At 42.1% G+C, this 26,334-nt stretch overlaps 1 protein-coding gene; it reads left to right on the plus strand.

The window, feature by feature from the left end:
* The window catches only part of mgat4c (mgat4 family member C), a 147,840-nt gene that overhangs the window by 62,410 nt on the left and 59,096 nt on the right, over positions 1-26,334 (plus strand).

The following is a 26,334-nucleotide window of genomic DNA, read 5'->3' on the forward strand; positions in this document are numbered from 1 at the left end:
CGAGTGAAAGCGCAGGCCAACACCCGGGACAGGTTAGAAGCCTGTAGGCATTTAGTTGGAACACATAAAGGTCAAGTCAGTCGGAAGCAATCAGAATAGAGATGGTGGTGCTGCTCCCTCCCAATCTTCGGGGTCTCACTCTCACGGATCGGTGTCACTCAGTCCTCTCCGTTTGTGGAGAAACCCACAGAAGCACATTATTTAATCCTACAGTCTCATTGGTGCAGCTCCCTAACGCGCAGCCCTGTATTGTTTGGTGACATTTCCTCGTAGTTGTCCCAGACTTACAACGGAAACTTAGGTGAATTCACTAATTGTAACTTGCTGTGGATAAGATCATCAGGAAAATGGCTGAAATGTAATTTGTTTACGAACAATTAAGTAAGCAAGGTTATGTTTTTGGTTCTAATGGAGCGCGGCAGTTGAACAAACTCTAAGTGACATTTCAGTGTGTACATTTCATTCATTCAGAATTCCAAAATGGAGGAAGCAATTAATTTTGACAATGTCTAACGTGTTGGGATAAAAATACTTAATCTAATCTAAGGATTCTCATAAATTTCAGGATGACATATTGACTATTGCTGTTACATTGTTAGTTATTATAGATCTCAAGAATAGTATCATTTGTTTTGGTTAAAGGAAGATGAATGTGCCTGAATCTTTAAGTGCTCTGAGAACCTGGGCTTATTTCTTTTGGTGTAATGCCCTAACTAGCTAACTGGAATCCAAAAAAATCTTAGCTAGATTGCCAACTCTACTACTAGTAGCTATGTTGTACATTAACAATAAATGGAGTGTTTAAAATCATTGTGGTCTAGTAGCCTGTACATTTCCGCCTATGCATTTGGAATTAGTACTCAAATAAACAGCCTATCTACAATATGCTGAGTCTCTTTGACTGTGAAAATAGGTGTCTTATGTTCCGTCAGCGACTGGGTTTAAAATGTCATACAATCACAACAAGCATTTTCTCCGGGGGGGGTGTTATGTTGTGGAGAAAGACGGAGTGGCTCGCTCGACCTAGCCACTGGTTCCATGCAGCAAGACAATACAGGCAGACACTTTTATCATGAGAATAATGCACTTTAATGCTCCAGCAGAATACAGTTTTGTCCTCGTAAAAATAGGTTTTTGATTGAGGTGCTCTGTAACTGTGCAGCACAACTCAGACAACAAAGTGGCCTCCGCTGGGCCAGGATGTAATAGCTGTGCATGTGAGAGGGAGTGTATATAAGCCCCAAAGTGGCTGCCTGGTTTTAACAGGCTGGAAAATATATAGGTTATCGACGACTATGTTGAACGGGGCGTTTCTTCATTGTTATACAGGTTTGATGAAAAACATTTTTTTATCCAAACCTCTGGCTTCTCACTTGGCATTGACTTCTTTATTTGAAGACGCGTTCCAGGACTTTTGCGTATAACAAACTATTTCTTAAACGCCCATTTTGGGCTGGATGTGAAATGTGTTGTTTATATGCGCATAATCAGAATCACTGTCATGCGTGAGTTAGCCATGAAATTCCCAGTTGGAAGCAAGTGGTTTCGATGAAAAAGGTGCATATATCAACACATCATGACACAGGACACCATTTTTTGGGACCCATTTGGGCTCAACAGTGCCAACGTACTACCTGCAGCAGTACCTTTCAGGACTCATCTTTAAGTAAGACAAACGGATAGGCCTTTTTGAAACAAAGCTAGTTATCTACATGTTAACTCTAACGTTAGCAGAATATGGTCTTCATCCAAACTCCTGATCTTCATCCAAAGTCTGACCCGCGTTACCATAAAACTGCCTCTGCCAGAAAAAAGTTTTAAAACGCATAGTTCCACTTACTTAACCTGTCTTCCTCCTTTATAAGTAATATATCTAAGGATAATTAATAATACATAGTTTCAATCGTTTTCATTTGTAATTCTATTTTTGGTAACACAAGCAATATCGAGGTAGACAAGAGGCACTCACAGTGTACTGCATCAGATGGTTATGGAGCAGTACACTGTAAACAGTTGCTCACATGAAGCGTTAATATATTACATCCACAAGTGCCCTTTCAAATGAAGTGTCACGGAGGGCAGAGAGTTTTATTTTTTGATCCCACCCTTATTCATCCCAACACACACACGCACGTATGTCCTTGTAATACACACAGGCAAAATTGAGAATTTAATTGTCTGGGGAAACGGATGAACTAAAGAGATTACTGTGCATTATTGGTTCTCCTATTAAAGCCATTGTTTTTATCAATCTAGAGGCTGGACAGGCTAACACACACAGTTCTGAATGGGGAGTGGTGACCTTGATCAACCACTGGATGCTAAGCGGGCATTGAAGTTGCATCCCAAATGGCCTGCTCTAAATTCTTGTCCTGGCAATTCGTTGACTTTAGGGCGGTTTTAGTGTTGCTCAGACACAGGACAATTCATGTGGTTATTGAAAGGTATGCATTGAAAAGAGTTTGTTAGGTTGATGTGAATCTGGCATTCAGACTTACTGAGACAAACCTTTTAATGTACATAATGCTGTTAAGCCTTTCAATTCATATGTCTTTTTTGTCTGACCTTTCATGTGGCTGGCAATATCATAATTGCCATGAATATCATAATGCATTATTATGAATAGCCATTAAGCATATTGAGTATTCAACCATGCAAGCAACTTTCCTTCAAAAAGAAATTACACTTTTGAATCCTGCAACTAAACCATATTTAAACTATTGAATAATGCAATAATTCACAAGCATTTGCAGACAAGATAAGGGTTTATTATCTTTTCTGTACATATTAAATTAGCCCATAGTACACAGCTAGCTACTGTTAGCATACAACGTGTTTTATTTTAGACAGTGATGTCAGTGTATCAAAATCTCATACGGAGGTACAATAAAGTTATTTTTCATTATCATTTATATGTTATAGGTTAATGTATTTCCCTGAACCTTCAGCTATTAAAAAGCTTAGTCTAATCATCTGTGGAATGGAAAACAACTGTTTTGATTTGATTTGTTATTATTGGGAAATAGTTTTTATTTGTATTTGTTTTATTTACACTGTTGCATTTTTTAATTAATTAAACATTTTGCTTAAGCGTCAGTTGTGGTGATGAACAAATGTGGTGGTATTTTATATAATTTTTACATTCATTAAACAAGGGGGTTCTATACTTTCTGTGGGCACTATATATCGTTACACTGCCTCATTTCCCCCACTGGCCGATTAACTAATGAGAAGAGCTTTTCAGTGGAGCAGCCTAGTTCAGATATTGGAATGGAGCAGAGAGTTGTGCTGTAGGCTCTCCCAACTAGCAGGCCTAATTGCACTCCCAGGTAGGACCTTACCTTCCTGTCTTCCAGTGATGTAGTGAAGGCTGTATGCAGACGCACTACTCCGTTTTCCTCCCCTACCACTTTCATGATGTTCAATATTCAGCGACAGCTCTGCCTCGTCGCAAACAACTACCCCAGCGAGTTTGGGAGAGTCAAAGATCTAGACATTGGTCCTGTAATGCACATCTCGCCAAGCCGTTCCTCTTCTTATCACAGTGCTCGCTCAACCAGGAAGTATTGGTCTGCAAATACTGGCTGGGAGGACTTGCATTCCCTGACCGACAACCTGATTGATACGGCAGGTGCCTACCTTACCACCAGCAGTTGCTGGAGCATGACGAAACAAGGCAGCCGTCTCCGACACCCATCCACCCTGGACGGCGCTGAGTCACTGTGCATTGCCCCTCTGCTCTCTCTCTCTGCTCTCTCTCTCTGCTCTCTCTCTCTGCTCTCTCTCTGCTCTCTGTTGGAAAAGGAAGACAGGAGCTCTGAAGATGCAACCACTTTTATGGATTGCTAATATGAGCAATGTGAGGCCTTTGACTGCTAGACAAGAAAAAGTTGTTTTCAAAGCCAATAGGTTATCAATACATGGTGTTTATAAAACATTTTCTGTGACATTTCTGTGGTTGAATTTTGGCTTGGCTATTTTCAAGCAAGGTATGACTTGTCTTATGTGTATTAAAAATTATCAAGGTTTCAAACAATTATTTAGAAGACAAAAATATAGCCATTATCACAATAGGCGAAAACAATGCCTGTAGCAGAATACAAGTAGCCTATGTCAGAATATAAAGTTAACATGCCTATAGATTTAAATAGAAAAAGATCAGTATAAAAGACAGCCTACTTGCATAGTACAACTTGTGTCTTCCTGTGTCTGCCTGAGTGTAGATTTGTGATTGATCTTATTAGGTAATCCTGTTTAGACTGTTCTGTTAGAACTCTTCAGATGGGGCACCTTTCCAGGTGGGTGTTTTGTAATAATTTTTTTATTGGCGAAATAAGAGCCACTAGTCTGTGCCCAACTGAGGTCACCAAGGTCAATGGTACATGTGATTATTGTCCTGTTTAAATACTGAAGCTTGAGTTTATGTGTCAGATCTTGTAGCTGCGCTGCATGTCATAAATACATCATAGACCACTATGATTATTGTTATGCAAGAGGGCCATTTATGTGATACAAACATTTTATAACACATCAACTGTCCTGCATGTTGCAATGAAGTTGATTATACTGTTCTATAAGACACGTGACACTCTGTATGAATTATTTGCAGTCAAGGTGAAGTCAAATATGTTTCCATTTGTATAGCATTCAGGTGAGCATTTCATGCTCATTACTGTACGATAACTTCAAGCCAATCTCATCTATAACACAGACATTAATATAAAGAATTATTTGAAATCAAGGTAAAGGGGTTTCTGTTTACCCATTAATTTATAAAGCATTTAGAAACACAGCAAACTTGGAAGTGAAAAAACACCAACCCAACACAATATTGAAAAATACATCAATACCTTTTTACATTTGATTAAAAAAAAACATACCAGGTTTTATTATCACAGAAATAGAGTGCTGTGGACCTGGTCGAGAAATCCTTTTAGTATTGACTCCTGCTTACAAAGATTCACAGTCAGACCTTTCAAATTCAGTTCCACATTTCAGACTCTGTTAACTGTTTTAGTGTGAAAAATGTACTAACACAGGGTGGTACCGGTAAACCTAGCAAGCATTCACCCACTATTCGCTAACATAGCTTTCTGTTGATCTGGCGGGCTAGCTGCGAGTTAAGCTCCAGGCACAGTGTCACCGTGTTCTACTTTCCTGTTTGTCTCAGACCTTTTCTAATGGACTTGGACAGGTGAGTCTCGTGACATGTGGTACTTTGAAATGGATCCACTTTTGGTTCGATCTTCGAGAAGTTTCAAAAAGATGTGAAAAACCACCAATGTCAGCTTGCTACATGGAGCATAATGTGTATATGATTTCGTAAAGAGCTTTTCGTAAATTCACATGAACCAACTCCAAATTGAAGCAGACATATAAAGATACGTCTTTGGCTGGTTCGAGAACAGCATCACTAAATCTCTGGCAGTGTTTTTCATTTCTTACTGTGTAATGTCTGCATGGGGTCACATAGAAATATCCCAAATCAACTGAAACCCTTACTTGAATAGGTACGTGTGTCCAAACATTTGACTGGTGCCGTACTTACCAGATCCAGTAAAAAGATTGGTTTTTATTATCTAATTCCCTAGCAGTGCAGACTATTTAAATTCAAACTGAAATAACTTTATTTTTCTGAGAGTCCTGGAGTTAGGGATATACATATGATGTTCCTACTCCTTCGTTATGTCAATAATTCCCCTTAATACTGTCAGCTGGCCAGCTACAGTAGCTAGGTACGTTTTAAAATTTGAATGTTTGAATGTTCATGAGAATAAAAATACGAGCAATACCTAAGAGTTATATAATGGTATTCATTGACACAACAGACATTACCGAGACTGGTGTAAAAGTGCATGACTGAATGTTTGTGTGGAAGAGAGGGGTCGTGCGTGTTTGTGGACCTCATGTGCATTTGTATGCCTGTGGTTTGATTAAAGGAAGCTCTTGTTGAAGAGGTGGTTCTTCAGGGGGGATTAAAACATGGTGACGGATTCAGTCACTGGTGGCTGGAGGGAGTTCCTGTGCCGACAGAGCAACCCTGGAAGAGGCCCGGTCACCAAAGCTCTGGAGCTTGGACCTGGGGATAGCAAGATGGCCCTCAACATCCTGCGTTGTGTCTGTGCTGTTTTACTTTTAAGTGAGACATGCAATAAAAAAAAAATATGAACATTGAGCTAAATAGAATTGGATAAACAAAAATACTTCAGTTTGAATGTAAATCATAAATGTAAAATTCTGTAATAACATAAATAACACTGGTGGTATGGATTGTAAGTGGTTCATTGACCAGTAAACACCATTAAGTGTATAGACGGAAGTGCTTTATAAACACTCTATGTACCTTGAATGCATACTGTAGGATTCCAACAAACAGTAAACGCTCCCTAGACCAGTTTGACCACTTTTAGTATGGGAATGGCATTAATGAGCCAGCAATGACTTAAGACACACAACTACACAATTTGATTAATAAACTTCACCTGAAGGAGTGAGGGGATCTTCAGGCACCATCGACTTTGGTGGCCTCAGTGAGATCCATAAGGCAGTGGTGTAGTGGCGCCTGGAACTGATGTGTAATCTAAGGTAAGTTATGGGTCTACCTAGAATTGTGAATAAGCTGTAGAGAGTGACTGTTGGCTATATCACCATTTCTTTTTTAAAGGGGTTTTGGTTCTAACTGGCGTTTTCATAGTTTATTATCACTCAAAGCTGTTCTTAAGCAATGCAGTTAGCCATACTAGCAATATACTACAAAGCCCCAAGAAGCCTATTTTCTATTATAGATTTGTTTTCCCCAATGGAATTAGTGCTGTAAAAATGTATATGGTAAACTGTCTCCTATTCCACGGGTATCCGCCAATCAACATACAGAATTCAAACCGCTTGTTTTATATTTATGAACATATAATACATGTGTAGTGGGGATGAAGTCATTCGACACTTCTTGTTCTACTGTAATTACTAGTGCACAATTTTGGGTAATCTTGTAGACTGTAAACCTTTTTCGCTGCCACTGCTGACCTGAGGTCAAAGGAATATGCGTTTTTTTGTCAATATTGTCAGGTGGAAATGGCAGTCTGTATAATCCTGTGATGTAAAATGACTGAATATGGAACGATAGTAAATTAAGCAAAAGAAAGAGGGAGAGAAAGAAAAAGTGAGAGTAAGACAGACAGACGAAAGCAACCATGGAGTTATATAGCCTAACAGTTCTTTAGTGACTGTACTTTAGGCTGAACAACTGACATCCCTAATCTTAATATCATGTAGCGGGTTGCTGAGTGCTGAACGTTAGATGAACCATAGCTAACATTAGATAGCGCTTAGGCCTAACCTTGCCTATTAATGTTACATCAAAAGAAACCAAATTTTATCTTAAATAATTGAGAGGTGATGTGAGGTGAAACATGTGGACAGTTGCTCAGTGCAGTCTAGCAAACGGAATGCAGTCTTTTGGCAAAGTCAAAGCTTCAGTATCACGATGTTTACTAGAAGAGTTTTGCAGCTTAAGGAGACAATCCTTTGTTCCTTCCGTATGCTCTTGATGAGATGGGACATGATATTTATGCTATTTATTTTCATCTTACATTTTAATTATTTGCTGTGTGCGAAACAAGCAGATGGTGCATTAGCAGTAACTTAAGCTGACTTAAGTGCTTTTGAATCCAAATACTGAATTCATGCAGAGTTGAGCTGTTAAGGCCTGTGCTGTTTTACACTGAGATTGGTAGGTCGAAGGTGTATAATAATGTGCAACAGAGTGTATTCGCATGGCTGACTTGGCAAACCAAAAAATAACACATCTTCTATATCTTAGGAACGGATTTCATTGCCCCAGAGATGCTCTGAATATCGATGCAGAAAAGTGAAATTACTGTAAGCTCTGACCCCTTTGTTCGCGGCGCCAGCATTAAAGTTGCTGAGTGAGAACTTCACTTTGAGCTCCTCTTTATTGTTATTCTCTGCAGAAGTGCTGTTCCAATGCACACACACAAACACAAGCTGTTCCGCGCACTCACACACACTGGCATACACACACGCGAACATGCACTCGTACACACGTAAACACCAATGTTAGGTGTTGCACATTCTGAAGTGCACAAAAAATCACTGGGGAACAGGGTCCAATAACTTATACAAAAAAAACGTTATTCTCAAAACTTTTTTCTCCAACGTCAGGTCTATATTATTGTGCGAGGACTCTCTAAATACTAAAAAAGTTTTATATATGTGTGTATATATATATATATATATATATATATTTATAAATATATATATATATATATATATATACATACACACACATATATATACATATATATATATATATATATATATATATACATATATATATATATATATATATATATATATATATATATATATATATATATATATATATATAGACATATGTATATTACAGTATTATATACAGTACAGTCAAATGATAAAAATAATAAATCACAGATATTCATCATCTGTACTTTATTGTGTTTCATCAGTTTTAGTGTTCGATTTGTCCCTGAATATGTCCCAATATGTTAAAGCTGTGCTGTGTTTTATTTTAAACTATGGACATGGCTTAAATAATGAAATAGGTGCCGATTTTGTCTTGTCAGTCCCTCAATCCCAGGTGTTACAGACCTTGAAATGTCGGCCCCCAAATTAAAACTATAACTGCCATTTTCTATTTGTAGTCCATGTAAATCAAAATAGAACGTTGCTGGTCTTCTACCATTTCCTACCACTGTGCTCTCGATTAAAGCAGCGAGTACATAACTGCTACAGTATGTTAGACTACTGCATAGAACACACATCAGCCCCTCTCATCCGGTTATGTGACTGACAGTGACACAGTAACGCTTAGCTTAGGCTAGCAAAAGCATTAAATAATTGACCATGCTACATGCATGGTGTTAGCCGGTGGAGCCACTCACACTCTGCATCTCGGGATCAGTGAGAGAAGAGGGTCAGAGAGAGGGGAGGCACCCTTGGACTCCTCATCCAATGGGGTTTTAGACGTGGACGGGGAATGCAAGGAGAGGTATTCACATCTCGAGCCTGTGAAAAGCACATCCATTGTACTAACTAATGTGTAGCCTGCTACATGTTTTTTGGACAGGATACATAGACCTGGCGGAGAGGAACGTTACCATTATGTTATTGCAACAAAACAGTGCCAGATTATTTATGAAAAGAATCATTTGAAATGAATCGCACACGTTAAAGTGTTAACTCTTAACTCTGACAGCATATGTATTTGCGCCAAACCTCCAATGAAACACAGTCTGTTTATTTCCCCAAATCTAGCAGCACTGTGTCAGGTGACTGGTTCGGTTTCCCTACCCCTCACCTGGCTCTTTGGCTGGGGTTCGGAGCAGAGGGGTGGACCATGTGGTGTGTCTGATCCTCCATGTCCTCCACCCTCGGGAGCCCCAGTGGAGGGTGGCAGCTGTGTGTGTCAGCCAGCGTGCTCTCCTGCTCCCAGGTTCCACGGGTAATGAGGATAATTACGGAAATGAGCAAAGACACGTTCAGTGTCCGCTCTGTGGTAGATAATGTGGTGTTCGAAGCTCAGTTGAGTATTTAATTTTGTTATAACTTTCCATGCATTTTTAATGGTACTGTAGGTGTGTGTGTGTGTGCGTGCGTGCGTGCGTGCGTGCGTGTGTGACTTTGGAGCTCTGCTAGTAGGTTTCAGCTGGGGGACCTTTCTGGGTAACAGCAACAGGGGACGACATGGAAAGATGATTCTCATTTCAAATGTGCATGTTTCGCTTTGTAGAACAGAATAACCAGTTATCTACAGTACTGACCTAGATGTAAAAATACAGGGAATGATGATGCAATATGGTTCTGCATTGCCGGGGGAAGTAGTACCTGTGCATCTCCACACAGATCTTTCCGGCGCATGCTGTATTTTCCATCCTGCTAAGTCAGACTGAAGTTTTTGGGCTGTTATGTCCTGCAGACTATTTGGAAAAATCTTTGAATGTGTTAGCCTAGTCTTACCTGTTGAATGAAATGCACCACTTAGTTGCATTGTCCACAAATTCTCAGCATTCACTGCTTCACGTTCATTATTATTTATATTTTTTTGCATTATACCAGATTTTTTTGAAAGTGGTCATATATTATTTTTTGCATTATACCAGCTTTTTTGTGTGCATTATAACAGCTTTTTTTTTTTAAGTGGTCATATATTTTTCCAGGAACAATAGCATTTCGCAGTTTCAACTTTTAACATGTTGTCTTTGTACTATTTTCTATTGACTATAGGGCTTTGATTTGCACATCATAACATTCAGTTTTTCTTTGTGTTTTACGCAGCGTCAGAACATTCATACATTCAGCATGTGTTCAGTATCACATCTTGCAATATCACATCATGATTTTAAGGTGTCCAATATCTTTCCAACTGATCCACATATTAAAATATAATGCACATTGTAGAATGCCCACCTTGCCAATCAGAAACAAGTATTCCACATCGCTGTGTTATAAAGCCCATTGTAAACCTGGTTGTTCAAATAATAAATTCAGATTTTCTAAATGATGTGGTAGTTGAGACCATATACCATGGCTGTCACATCACAACATTTACCATCTCCATTGCTCTGGTTACTGTTTCATATTAGCAAAATGGCGTATCCTGGGTTTGTGCTATATCGCCAGTATACCATGGCTTAGCATTGTATCCAGGCCAGCCATGATGCGTTGTCTCAAAATAGATTTTATAAATGTTTTATACAATTTGCGGTTGTGTATTGGCTGTGTACCACAATTTTTTTTTTTTGTCTCATCTAGTATATTTCACTTGTTTTCAAGTAAAAAAATCTAACCATCCTTAAAATAAGGTTAGGGATATTTGCCTTGAATATCGTGTAATTTGTATTGTTCCATTGGCAGATTATTTTACTTATTTCAAGCAAATATCTCCTCAAAAATGTTCCATTGCAAACATTTTTGCAGTGTGCCTTATTGCTTAAGCAATACTTACAGCCTAATATAATGGGACATGAGAATCTCCGGTAAAATTAACACATTTTAGGAGCTGTTTTGCCCATTTGGGGTGTTGCTTATGGTGTCAAAATTGCTGTCGTACAGAAAGCCAGTGGGTGCAGCATGGAAGGCTGCGGTTGTGAGTTGGAGCGGGATGAAGCAATCAGTTCCCTGCAGACCTGTAATACAACGACCTGGGCAGATATTAGCTGGTTTCCAGACCTCTGTTCAGTCCACTTGTTTTTCAGGCAAAAGTTACACTCCTGGGTTACAGAGATTAACAAGCCAAAGAGAGTCCCTCCCGAGACAAAGAAAGAGAGAAAGCAGGAAGGAGAGAAGTGGAGAGAGAGAAAGTAGTCGATCACTGCAGTGTGTTCATTTGGAGGAATGGATGAATAAATTGGAGGTGATGTTGACGCTTGTGATTCGCACAGCGCTGAGACATTATTGATTTCTGAAGAGAAAACGCATTTTTAATGTGCCCAGGTTGCTTTCGTCTGTCTGTCTTACTCTCACTTTTTCTTTCTCTCCCTCTTTCTATTCTCGCTGCCCTCTCTGGCTCTTTTTATTTTCATTTTACCTTATTTGTATAGAGAAATCAAATTTTGCTCCCTCTTTCCCTTCCCTGTCTCTCCTCCTCCATAAGGCAGTTAGCTAGAACAGGGAGTCAAAATCATGAAGGTAAAACTGCAGCAGAAGTAAAACTGCAGCAGCCCAGCACAGAAGCAGTGACTAGCCCAGCAACAGCAGTACCTACTCCAGCCCAGCACCAAAACGCAGCAGTACCTAGCACAGCCCAACAGCAGTACCTAGCACAGCCCAACAGCAGTACCTAGCACTGCCCAACAGCAGGACCTAGCACAGCCCAACAGCAGTACCTACTCCAGCCCCGCACCAAAACGCAGCAGTACCTAGCACAGCCCAACAGCAGAACCTAGCACAGCCCAACAGCAGTACGTAGCACAGCCCAACGGCAGTACCTAGCACAGCCCAACAGCAGTACCTAGCACAGCCCAACAGCAGTACCTACTCCAGCCCAAATGTAGTACCTAACACAGCCCAGTGCAGGTACCAAGGCCTGGTCCAGATGAGGAGTATCATGCTCAGCCCATCAGGAGCATCCAGCCCAGTAGTATCAGGACCACTTAGCCCAGCCTATCTGGACTACCTAGCCCTACCCATCAGGACCACCTAGCTCAGCCCATCAGGACCACTTAGCCCAGCCCATCAGGGCCACCTGTCCCAGCCCATCAGGACCACTCAGCCCAGCCCAACAGCAGTACCAGCAGAGTAGCCAGGGCAGGTGAACAATAGCGTGGTTAGGGAACTGAAGGCATTTTTTTTACAGAAACAAGTGAATCAGCGATTTTTGTTTGTGAAAGAATTAACCACAGTGCAACCCCAAAGCTCCTTATCAGAAGGGATGGAAATGGCAGGGAATCAAAATGGAGATGGTAATCTCTGTAGATAGCAAGAGAAATAAAGCAGAGCGCACTGTTAGTGCTTGTGAGTTGGTCTCGTTAACATCCCAATTTTTTTGGGACTGAATTGCAGTGGTTATCAGGTTATTTAGCATTCTAATGGCCTAGGTGGCCATTTCTCACAAGGTTAACCGAGGTTTTATCAGACTAAATTCTTCGCACCACCTGAAAATGTTTTCCTGGAATATTGAATTAAATAATGTTTATTTTTTGTGTGTGTGTGGTTGGTGTGTGTACTATGTGTGTGCGTGCGTGTGTGTGAAGGTGATGCTGCTGTCTTGGGAGCGTGTGTCACCTTCCTTGGTGCAGAGCGATAGCGCTGCAGAGTTATCAGCTCTTTTCATTTCTCGGCTGACACTGTGGGTGAAGGATTTGGGGGTGTGGTGGGGAGCCATGGATTAAAGATCATATCAAAGCCCAGGAAAAGGTATAGCGATTCAGTAGAAATGATGGGGAAAGATAGGGGAGAAACCATGGTTCCTGAAGATAGGCGAAGAGTACGGAGTTGAAAAGTTGATCAGAGTGCTGCTGGGTGGCGGGAACTACCATCAGGATTTTGGAAACCTGCGAGATTTCCGGTACGTGCATGACTTTTATTTTCAAGGACATTGAGAGGAAATACTGACGGAAGTTGATGTTGTGTGTTTCTGTGGGGGGAGGGGTGGAGGGGGGACCAGCAAAAAAAAAATCCCACTCCAAAAACTCACCATCCAAAGATGTGAGTGAGCTGGTGCACTGTGTTGCATCTTTGGTGCCACAGAAGAAATCCCTTTCGTGTTTTAGAGCTTTAAAGGGTTTAGAGAAGGAAGAAATGTGTTCCCCTTGAATAGCAATATCCAAGAATCCAAGAATCGCTTAGCAATGAGAAGATTAAGTGCACACATTAATCCAGGAGTCAGAGCAATCTTGTAATCCACTCAGTATGCTAATTGCCTGTTCTTTTCCAGCAAAGGGGTTTACAGGCCATTAAATGGCACTGAGCAGTTGACAAAGGATATCCAGCATGTTTCCCCACCCACTACTATTCTCTTTATGTCTCTCTCTCTATCTCTCTCTACCTATCTCTCTCTCTAACATGCTTGCTTTCTCATTCTCTCAATGTCTTACGTGGTTGGGAGCCGGCGCACCCACCCACCTTATTCTGCTCGCAAGGACATCACAGAAGTGTTTTAAGTCATTCTGAATCATGGAGTTCTGTATCCTGTTTCCTACTCTAATAGCAAATTCTGGTTCTGAAATGACTCTTTGGACAACACTTTGTGCTTTGAGGACAGTGTTTCTCACAGCTCTGTGATTGTTACGCCGGTCTATATCTGACAGCAGTGTGTTTAGTCATCTAACAGAAATAGAGTCGAGTACCATTGTCTCCCACTATCCCATTCTCTCTCTATTTCGTCCATTGCTGATAGTCCCACTCTTTCTCTTTCTATCCCACTCTCCCATAAATCCCCTCTCTCCTTCTCCTGCTGTCCCACTATTTCTCTTCCCACTAACGCTTTCTCTCATTTCTTCTCTCTCCTAATCCTTCCCTCCCACTCTCTGCATACACTAAGGGCTGGTATCGTGGACACAGATTATGCCTAGTCTACAACTAAAAACCGAGCGCAGTGGAAAACACGGCCCCAAAGGTCTAACGAGTGACAGTGAAGGGCACCATTCTTAGACACTCTCTACCAGCGCCTATTGCTGTGTGGTCATCAGGTAGCCTCCGTGGGCGACGTCATGTCGAGATGACGGATGTTGTTCCGAACCAGGTTTCTCGCCGCGCTGATAAAAACAGCCGTGTTAAAGCAAGCCGATAACGGGATGCAGTCAGATAATTAGAAGATGTGCGCCTTTGCGTCATGTGTGGCGCCACCTGCCAAGGAACTGTGACAGATGACTCAAAATGACTATCGCGGCATGAAGCCTAGACGGCAAATGTGCCTGGTAATGACCAGAGTGTGTTTTGGAGATGCAGCTAATGAGTGTGGCCATTAGGCACAAATTACGTTTTTAAAAACCCAGGGAGTTAGGGCTGAGTTAAAGCCGGGGCCAGCTAGGAGGAGTGGGTACGGTTGGAATGCTGTAGGCAGCAAAATCCCGCCTGCATGAGGCACTCTCTGCCCTCTCCATTGACTTGCACTGTGAGGCCGCCATGCAAAGGAAATAACATCACAACCGTCAACCAGTTGTTAGGAACTGACACACCTTGATGTGATGTATGGGTCTAGAAAGAGATTTATGTTGTATGGTAACTCCCAGAACCTGTTAGCATCTTGTGTGTCGTGGGAGCGGAATGCAAGTAAACCCTTTTCTTCTTGATGAGTGTTCACCTGCCTTCTGTGAAAGACAGAATTCAATATGTAGGGAGGTTTTGCCATTGTTTTTCTGCCTCTGGTGGTCAAAGTTAACCCGCCTGTTTCTTTTGGTGCTACACCAGTGATCCGGAGAGCTGGTGATGGGTCACAACGTGGATCCAGGAGGGGAAGGCATGTCCGTTGTGTGTGTGAGTGGGCTGGGATGCTAGGAGGTGGGGCAGCGGGAGTCGGTTAGGGTAGCTGGATGGAAATTCCGACGGTATAAACGTCAACCTGTCTCCAACTGCTCACTTAATGGAAATGGGAGTAAACTAGATAAACACAGGCTGAACCAAAGTGGAGAGTTAGCCTGGGCTATACATTTTTTTGGAACTTCCTGAATTTCTCTGATGCATTTGTATAATAGTAGTTCCTTCAGATGGAACTATTATTAGAGTGTTAAATAGTTTTGGGATAGTCTGTCATAGCTTGAAAATTACAAACTATCGACATTAGACACAATGTTCTGTACATTTGCACATTTTATTTTTTAGAAATGGGGGTCACTGGCCACCGTTTTTTGGGAACTCTTGATAAGACAATGTTAATATGATATCTGAGTTAGAAGTACTAATAAAATCCATGGGGCATGTGTACTGCCTTCTGGGTCTCCGGTCATGATTAAGACAAGTGTAGATGGCTGGCTAGACTAGCAGTCAGAAATTGACATAGCAAATTGTCAGTTAATGGACTGGCATAATAAGAGAAAACCTGCTGCTGCCCATCAAAATGTCAGAATTTCACCTGTTATATCTCACATTTCTTAATGTGATTAATAACCTCGACTTTTTTGTATTTTATTTGGGGTGTGGTTGTTGGTTCAAGGCCCCCTAACAGTCAGGGGCCCTAAGCAACAACGTATGTCCATCTATTATGGGGGTGAAAGATATCTCTTCTTAACCATCTCATATATCAGAATGATTGCATGTGAAGCAAATATGCTTTTGTTAGCGCAGTGACTTGTCTAGGAAGGCACTTAAAGTCATGCATTACTTCTCAAAGAGGATTATCATTTTCCTGAGTAATTATAACCCACCATTCTCCCTGTGCTATGACTGTATGGGAGCATACAGTACCAGAAATCATGTTTCTCACTCAGCTAAAGTAATGTTCAATTCCATTCTGGTTGGATAGAGTGTAGATATTTCTCCTTAACTGACTTGCCAGGTTAAATCAAGAAAAAAAAAGGCTGAAAAATGTCTCTTAAAATGAGGTCATCTCCACACGTCCTTTGATCTGCGACCAGCTTTGAGCCCCCAAAATTACAAACAAACTAAAGGCAGGGGATCGATACAGAGTGTCTTACAGAATGATGAACTGGCACTTCGGGGTGGGGGAAAATCAATGTCTCTCTCTCCCCCACCTCCCTCCTCCTTGCTCTCTCTCTCTGTCACCTCTCTTATTGCCTTCTCTTTTTCTCTCCCTTCTCTTGCTCTCTCCCTCTCTCTCAGTTTCTCCAGGAAGCTCTGTGTCCATAACTGGTGCCGGTGGAGTCACTCCGACCACCAGACCACTAGTGTTTTACTGTGTTTACTGAGGCTCTGTGGGTTTTCTTACCACAGTGATTTAACAGCCAAGTGTTTCTTTTTCCATTCTCCAGCTCAGCCAGGACCAGCCACTTTGATCCATGAGAGCGAGGACAGAGACCTTGGATAATGGCCCCTAGGATAAGCAGTAGAAGTAAGTGCATCTGGACGGATTTACTGTCTTATTGACCTCCTTCGTGGTCTACTTACAGTGCTTCATTAAACATAGGTTTTAATGTATACTGTGTATGTTGATCAATACTGCATTACAATCTTTAAATCACCTCATCCAACAGATGAAAAGGAACTGGCAATTCTGTGTATTCAAGGACATTGCTGACTGGCAGACAGGGACATACTCTATGAAATGTCAATATCTAATCTGATGTTATTTGTCACATGCTTTGTGAGGTGAAGACCAGCTGTTAAAGGCTTACTTAAGAGCCCTTTTCCAACAATGCAGAGTAAAAAAAGTGGAGAGTTTGAAATTAACAATGAAAATAATAAAAAAAAATTGACAAATAGAAACCCAAGGAATATTTCCACAATGAATAAAGAGTAAAAACACAGAACGGCCAGAGAGTACTAGTTCTGACCTGGGTACTATATATTGTAGTGTGCTAGGGTGCTATGTAGCTCATGTATGTGCACATATCGGTTGGGATAAGCTTACAAGAAAGATATAAACAGTATTGGCATGAGTGGTAAAAGTGTCCGTGTGTGTGATATGTGTGTCTGGAGGGATGTAGTCCAGGTTTTGATCATGAAGTCAGTACTAATTTGTTACTACAAAAAGGGGACCTCGTGGATAGCCTGGGACCCATTCTGTAATTCTTTTGCAGTCCTGTTTAACAGTCTTATGGCGGTGGTCGCAGAAGCTGCACATACAGAGAATAGTCTGTGACTTGGGTGGCTGGCGTCTGACAATTCTCGGGGCCTTCCTCTGACATTGTCTGGTTTCTGGGTGCTGGAAGGGAACTCTGCCCTGATTATGTGGTTTGTACCAACCTCTGTAGGGAACTCTCCCTTGGTCATGTGGTCCGCACCAACGTGTGAAGGGAACTCTGCCCTGGTTATGTGTTTCACCCCAACCTGTGAAGGGAACTCTGCCCTGATTATGTGGTTTGCACCAACCTCTGAAGGGAACTCTGCCCTGATTATGTGGTTTGCACCAACCTCTGAAGGGAACTCTGCCCTGATTATGTGGTTTGCACCAACCTCTGAAGGGAACTCTGCCCTGATTATGTGGTTTGCACCAACCTCTGAAGGGAACTCTGCCCTGCTTATGTGGTTTGTACCAACCTCTGTGGGGAACTCTGCCTTTGTTATGTGGTTTGCACCAACCTCTGAAGGGAACTCTGCCCTGATTATGTGGTTTGTACCAACCTCTGTGGGGAACTCTGCCTTTGTTATGTGGTTTGCACCAACCTCTGAAGGGAACTCTGCCCTGATTATGTGGTTTGCACCAACCTCTGAAGGGAACTCTGCCCTGATTATGTGGTTTGCACCAACCTCTGAAGGGAACTCTGCCCTGATTATGTGGTTTGCACCAACCTCTGAAGGGAACTCTGCCCTGCTTATGTGGTTCGCACCAACCTCTGAAGCAATTTGTGGTCTAGGATGGTGATTTTATTTAACACCAAGCAGTGATGCAGCCGGTCAAGACGCCTTCAGTGGTTCAGTTATAGAAGCCTTTTTCAGGATCCTGTTCTGGGACATTCCCTCCTGCCATCACAACATTATGATCAGCAGCGTGTAGCGTATAATGGCTTAGAGGAACGAATGGCTGTGTGATATGTTTCCCGTGTGAGATGTGGCCGTGAAGGGAGTAGTACTTGACCTTGACCCTTGTCAGTCAGCAGGAACATTACAGAGAAGCTCTGCTCCTGCTTGTGTGGTATTCTAGATGTTTCTGCACGGAAGGTGATTATGGACCTACCATTGATTGTGGACAAACCTTTGCCGTGGTTCTTTTTGTGGTAACTTACAGAGAAATAAAAACTGTTATTATGGTTAGTCTAATATCTGTTTCCTCTTTTTATAGGGAACATGTAGGCAACTGTATGTTATCAAAAAGTGTGGTGCATGGTGTAATTGTGTATTCAATGCTGCAATCTTTGTAACAACATTTATTGAATTAATTCAGGAATTTTGTATTTTACAGTATTTTACATCAGTTGCATGGGAGTGGTGTAAGCAATTGGCCTAAATTAATATAACGCTAAGTAATATAAATGGCAGACTTTTCGTATATTTCATATCACATGCAATTCTAGAGGCCTTAAATGTAGACTCAGACTAATTACTTGGATGCAGAAGGTTAACTGCATAATGGCTGGACTTCCACAAAAACTAAGAGAATTAAAGCCCAATCCTTAACCTTTCAGCTGCACTGGTTTTCTGGCTACCACACTGCAACACCAAGAAGCCAAACTGTGCCCATGAACAGTTACTGTATGTAACTTTATGTTTGCATAGTCTTGCATCTTGCTCACCTCTGTGTCTTCTGCTTGTGGCAATGTCATCTGCAGTCTACTTTCAACAAAGGCATCCAAACTGGAAGTGACTACAAGGCAAAACAGCCGGAAGGGAAATGCAAAACCATGTCCCCTATTCAAAAGAAATAGTTGGGGCACTATTACCTAGTATCAGTTAAATTGGTACAGCACTGTCACTAACGGCTCACACAAACATAGCCTCCTACAAGGCAACGCCACAAATATGTTCAGAAGTCAGAAACAACAATACTATACAAACACTGTCAACAATTGTTTTTCTTTGTGCTATTAGATAAAAAATTGTAATACTTATTTAAAAACAGATTCCGGGTCCACAACATTTTCCCACAATGCACTGCAATGCACCGTGTGCTGCAGTATTTACACAAAGCTTCACAATAATTAATGGTGGATAAATCTACACTATTTTGTATGTTTAGTTTTCCATGACAGTTTAATTCAGTGTATACTATTTTGTACATCATAAAAATGTTGTACACACATTGTTTGGTAGGTTCTCTACAGATCTTAATGTCTCGCTCAGAATTGTTCAAAACATTTTGCCAACCCCACAATGCTCTGCTATATCATGCTGGTGCACTAAATATTATTTGGTATTATGTATTGCACATGTATACAATTACCCAGAAAGCATTGCCATTTACAGCAATTTAGTGGGGAAGAAAGTAATCCAATACTTTAAACATAGTTTTATTGTGTAATACTATGACAGTAATGTTTCATAATTTGTTTGTGCGCCACTTTTTGTGCCCACGTGTGTTTTTGTGTGTATCTGTCATGGGCGTTGCCGGGTGCCTGGCAGCACTGTGATGTAGGAGGCTGTGAGACAGCTCTGGTTCCCCCGTAAGGCAGCACTGTCAGCACTGGAGAGCTCCTCCTGTCATCCATGTCTTCTGAAATTTGGGCTGTGAGATGAAGCAGGAGACAGGTATCCGTCGGGGGGCCTCTGTTCTCAAAGCCGGGGGGAACGAGAGGAGAAGTGCTGATGTGTGTTCATGTGTGTGCTTGTGGTTGTGTATGAGGAATTGAGAAAGAGAGAGAGAGAGAGAGACAAATGCTAATGAAGGGTCTGAAGCGCTCCACTCGACACTTCCATACTCTAGCCTTCATCTCTTACCATTCAATAGAACACTTGAGTGTAGCTAACTCTACTCTTGACTGATTGCCTGTGGCCTGTTACATCAAGTGTACGCGTAGAGTAGTGTTGACTGGCCCATGTTGCTCCGGTTGCCTGGAGTTACAGTATGTGTTGTGTGGTGATTATATTCATATCTGGGATGTGTTACATTAAAGTGGAATAACAATGAACATCTAAGATTTGTCTAAGTTCATAAATCGCTTGATGTTATTGTTGGACCGTCGGTCCCTCAGCATGCAACTCTCGCACAACACTCGCTCAGGAGAGCAGGATCAAACTAGTAGCGTCTTCTGGTTACGTTTTTCTACCCCCGCTAATGATATTTGATCATCAAAGTCTGTGAAAAAACAGTTATTTATGTGAAAGGCTAATGATCCTTCACAGGGAGAACGCAGATTTGGGGAACCCCAATTGATGTTGTTAGATGCCATTTACATTATTTGTGTGAAATGTCTGTCGCAGGTTTTAAAGTTGACCTTTTCTGACATCTTCCCTTGTGACTTGTGGGCTTATTGCACGGCTCCCATACAGTTCAGTGTTTGGTTACAGTGTCATGTCTCAAGGTGGTATAACCCTTCATAACCCACATTTTTTTCTCCAAAATAGGTTAAAACAAAATGACCAAGTTATGCAAGTAAATCGCACCATTAAATTCGAAGAATATTCTGTTCCCCAAATGGGGCTGGAGGTCTCAGAATACTTTATTCATTTCTGCCAGATTAGCTGTGGAACATTCTTAAATGTCAATAACAGAAATGCAGCAAACCTGACAGCAGGGCTCTAAATCCAAGCTATACTCAAAGTGAGACCGCATTGATTGCTACCATGCTCTGCATAATTCAACCAGGCTGCTCAGTCTCATATAGAGCAAGAAAAAGATTAGCCTCAGGGAAAAAAATAAACAGGAGCGGAAAGTTGCAAATCATCACTTCATCCCCGTTTTTCTGCGGTAACGTCTCTATAGCTCATCGCGAGGACGAGAGCCCTATCTCTACATTCTGCAGAAATATCAATATGGGTTTAGGAGTCTCCCTGAAGCAAGGTCCTCAGCTAATTAAATCTCTAATCACTTTGTACTGTAAAAACAGCAGGTGGGAGGGGCCGTGTGTTGAAACGAAGGCCAGTGGAGTTTTATTCAACAAAGAAAAGTTAATTGGGTTCAGGGCCCGTTCGTTCGTCTCGTAAAACCCAGAGGTTTCTGCACCCCATCACGGGTGAAATAGCGGTGCTGTGTCGCTGCAGCTTGGCTTCAGAACTGCTTCCCCTGAAGTGGGGCTGAGAGAAAGGAACCGGGAGAGGTCCCAGGGAGGAACAAGAAACCACGGTCAGGACAATCACTCGTTTTGTCTTGAGGGTTTTAATTCAGCGGTGGGATTGGGAAGGTAATGTGTTTCAGACAAAGACAACACTGGAATTCTAATGGTGGACGGAGGGAGAAGATACTGCATGCATGTTATCCATGCAAGCACACACACACACACACACACACACACCTCCCACATCCCCTTTAACTACACACCAAGAATGACCCAAGTACTGTCACCTCCCACATCCCCTTTAACTACACACCAAGAATGACCCAGGTACTGTCACCTCCCACATCCTCTTTAACTACACACCAAGAATGACCCAGGTACTGTCACCTCCCACATCCTCTTTAACTACACACCAAGAATGACCCAGGTATTGTCACCTCCCACATCCCCTTTAACTACACACCAAGAATGACCCAGGTACTGTCACCTCCCACATCCCCTTTAACTACACACCAAGAATGACCCAGGTGCTGTCACCTCCCACATCCCCTTTAACTACACACCAAGAATGACCCAGGTACTGTCACCTCCCACATCCCCTTTAACTACACACCAAGAATGACCCAGGTACTGTCACCTCCCACATCCCCTTTAACTACACACCAAGAATGACCCAGGTGCCGTCACCTCCCACATCCCCTTTAACTAGACATCAAGAATGACGCAGGTACTGTCACCTCCCATAACCTCTTTAACTACACACCAAGAATGACCCACACCAAGAATGACCCAGGTACTGTGTCATAATGTTACCTCCCACATTTCCTTTAACTACATATGAGGATCTGCCTGATCTGTACAATAAAATTGTTAAATTCCAGTTCAAAGCACTTTTTCATGTGGACTGGCAGCCATTTGAAAATATTTGATTAATGACTTGATGAAGATGAGCTCAAAGGCATACTTGGACAAAACATTGCTTTTTGATGGGTTTTGAGGCAGCAGGACTGCTCAAGACATCAACAAAGGGATGAGATCCTATGGAGATCTTATTCCTCTGGTTTCACATGACAATAATAATATTTGAGCTGAGCTCTGAGGTTGTGGCCTCCTCTTCCTTTGTCTCCCGGCGCCCATCATCTGAAGAGCTGGGACCTGGAGGGCAGACCAACTACAGAATGCCAGGGTCATCCACGTCCCCTCGAGGTATCGCCATTTCTTGTGTCATGCTGTTTTCTCCAATTTTCCAGTCCACCTGATCCTGGACATGTTTTTTAAGGGGAATTATAATTATATCAAAATTATTATGGCAAAATCCAAGAAAGAAATCCAACTCCCTGATCTTATTTATTTTTATTGTATTTGCCTAACATTAGATGTGAGGCTTCTCTGACACCCTGTAGGGATGTCAGTTCCCTCTTTTGACTCTCACAATAATAATCATAATCCTAAAAGCTGTAAGAAAAATAGTAACTATCAGTCCACCTGAGATTGTGTGTGTTCTTTTTTAAAATGACTTTCTAATTGATGTTGGTTTGTTTCCAGCGTCTATGGGATGTATCTCCACTGTTGTCTTCGCGCCTTCGTTGCATCCGGTGACATTTATGGCCCAGATCTGAGTTATGGTCTGTTGATTCATCGCCCAGTCACGTTCGGCCGTGTCTTTCATTTCAGCATCTGGCCTTAATTGGTGTGATGCTGTAAAGCCACAGCTGCTCTGCCTGTTAGGACAATAAATTACCCCAATTAGGAAACAAACAAAGATGCTCGGCAATCCGAACCAACGCGGCAGCCACTCTCACATATACCGATCAGGTCCCTAATGGCGCCATATTTCCGCCATATTGTGCCAGGGTCCTGGTCAAACGCAGTGTACTATTAAGGGAATATGGTGTCATTTTGGATGAAAAGAGGGAAGGACGTGCTGGAATTAGGCTTTGTTGACACAGAGTTTATCCCAAACACCTGTGTCCCACTTCGGTCTGGATTTCAACCACCATCTGTGTTGCAATGCATCAATCATGGTCATGACTCTAACAGATATATCAACAGCATACACATCCAGGGAAAATGTCTGTAAGGGCACGATGTGGTGCCACCAACCAATTTGGAATGTGTGTCGACCATGAGGTGGTAACAGCACATCCTGGTAACAGCACCTCCTCACAGAAACTGCTGAGCTCCATGTGAGTGCAACCCTAGTTTAAAGCCACAAAAGAAACAAAAACATTGAGTACAGGAAGCTGAGGTTCAGTGATTAAAATACATTTCTTTTACATAATGGGGTCACAAAACAATTTGGAAATCATAATGGGAACGCAGGCCAAAACTGTTTGAGCTAAGCTACAGTAGAGAGAACAAGTATTTGATACACTGCCGATTTTGCAGGTTTTCCTACTTACAAAGCATGTAGAAAATCACACTGTATGATTTTTAAATAATTGATTTGCATTTTATTACATGACATAAGTATTTGATCACCTACCAACCAGTAAGAATTACCTGTATTAACTGCACCTGTTTGAACTCGTTACCTGTATAAAAGACACCTGTCCACACACTCAATCAAACAGACTCCAACCTCTTCTCAATGGCCAAGATCAGAGAGCTGTGTAAGGACATCAGGGATAAAATTGTAGACCTGCACAAGGCTGGGATGGGCTACAGGACAATAGGCAAGCAGCTTGGTGAGAAGGCAACAACTGTTGGTGCAATTATTAGAAAATGGAAGAAGTTCAATGTGACGGTCAATCTCCCCAGGTCTGGGGCTCCATGCAAGATCTCACCTCGTGGGGCATCAATGATCATGAGGAAGGTGAGGGATCAGCCCAGAACTACACGCCAGGACCTGGTCAATGACCTAAAGAGAGCTGGGACCACAGTGTCAAAGAAAACCATTAGTAACACACTACGCCGTCATGGATTAAAATCCTGCAGCGCACACAAGGTCTCCCTGCTCAAGCCAGCGCATGTCCAGGCCCATCTGAAGTTTGCCAATGACCATCTGGATTATCCAGAGGAGGAATGGGAGAAGGTCATTTGGTCTGATGAGACAAAAATAGAGCTTTTTGGTCTAAACTCCACTTGCCATGTTTGGAGGAAGAAGAAGGATGAGTACAACCCCAAGAACACCATCCCAACCGTGAAGCATGGAGCTGGAAACATCATTCTTTGGGGATGCTTTTCTGCAAAGGGGACAGGACGACTGCACCATATTGAGGTGAGGATGGATTCAATTCTCCTTCCCTCAGTAAGAGAATTAAAGATGGGTCGTGGCTGGGTGTTCCAGCATGACAACGACCCGAAACACAGGGCAACTAAGGAGTGGCTCCGTAAGAAGCATCTGAAGGTCCTGGAGTGGCCATCCCAGTCTCCAGACCTGAACCCAATAGAAAATCTTTGGTCCATATTGCCCAGCGACAGCCCAGAAACCTGAAGTATCTAGAGAAGGTCTATATGGAGGAGTGGGCCAAAATCCCTGCTGCAGTGTGTGCAAACCTGGTCAAGAACTACAGGAAACGTATGATCTCTTTAATTGCAAACAAAGATTTCTGTACCAAATATTAAGTTCTGCTTTTCAGATGTATCAAATACTTATGTCAAATTAATTACAGCGTGATTTTCTGGATAATTTTTTTAGATTCCACCACTCCCAGTTGAAGAGTACCTATGATAAAAATTACACACTTCTAAATGCTTTGTAAGAGGGAAAACCTGCAAAATCGGCAGTGTATCAAATACTTGTTCTCCCCACTGTATTTGGTTTTATGCTGTCTAGACCGGTACTACGATCCTCATCAGCTGGGAGAATGAATAACAAAATGGAAGTTTGTCTAACCAGCACCAGTCAACTTGCTAGTCTCTGTCCCTCTGTCTGTCAGAACCTCTGTCTGTCAGAACCTGCATCTGTCAGTCTCACTCCCAAAGGCTCCGCCCCCGTGTGTCCTTACTCAGCTTGGCAGATAGCAGAGGAGATTGACAGCAGACTCACTCTGGTTGGATAAACTTCCAGCTTCCATTATTCATTTTTCATCCCATCTCATATGAACTGTCTAGGGCAGCTTCAGTAGCTACAGGCTAATTGAGGCAACAAGGCTCGAACCGGACCAGGTCTTGACTGACCTATTACCGACATTCCAAAACACCTTGACATTCACAAACTGACTCTGAATGTCTGAAGATAGTGTCATTGTCCCCTTGTCGTCCCTGGGATGTCTCCTGTTTGCTGGGTAGGGTACCTAATCAATGCATTTGGTGCATGTTACAAAACTGGTTTTGCATTTGCATAAACTGGCTTCTAGCATTTCTCTGACTTTAGTCCCACCCCAATAGTTCCAGTAATCACTGGATAATCTCCACAGTATGGAGGGAAGAATAAAAACGAGGAAGAACAGGGGAGAATAAACAATAGAAACATCCGTGTCACCTTACAAGCCCTCATGCATATCCACTAGACTGCTACATGACGTAACATTCATGTGGAGCTGGGAAATGCTCTGGCCTCTGAAAACATATTGAACTCAACAGGGCTTTTCTGTCTTTCAGGTGGTCCAGAGCCACTGTATCATAAAGCTCCATGAGTTTGGCAGTTCTACGACCAGGAGAAAAAAACTAATGAGAACTGAGGAAAGTAAAGGATTCTGTCCAGATCCTCCCATGTCTGGCCAACCAAGCCATCTCCATCCTCTGTCTCTGAGCTTAAACCATTAAGCCAGCTGGAGTTTGACAAGAAAAATAAAGAGCACTCTTTCATGTGGCCTCGAGTGTCTCTCTGAATAATGAGAGGAGCCTTGTGGACTCTTCTTCTTCTTTTGGTCTGATTCACCCTTCCTCTTCCCTACATTTCAGAGAGTGTGTTTGTTGGGGGGGGGGGGGGGGGGGGTTGTGGTAATTGTCTCCCAAAAAGAATGGACTGGAAAGACCTGTCACTTTAATTTCAGAGACTTTTGGGAAAAGTGAATTATTTGAATTATTTCTGAGGTTATTCAATATGATGTCCCTGTTTTGGCTGTTTGTATCCTGTGGTTTACAGCGGTCAAAGATGTTCCATTTGTACGATATTTATACACAG

This window comes from Esox lucius, chromosome 19 (assembly GCF_011004845.1).
Source record: "Esox lucius isolate fEsoLuc1 chromosome 19, fEsoLuc1.pri, whole genome shotgun sequence".
Classification (NCBI taxonomy): Eukaryota; Metazoa; Chordata; class Actinopteri; order Esociformes; family Esocidae; genus Esox; species Esox lucius.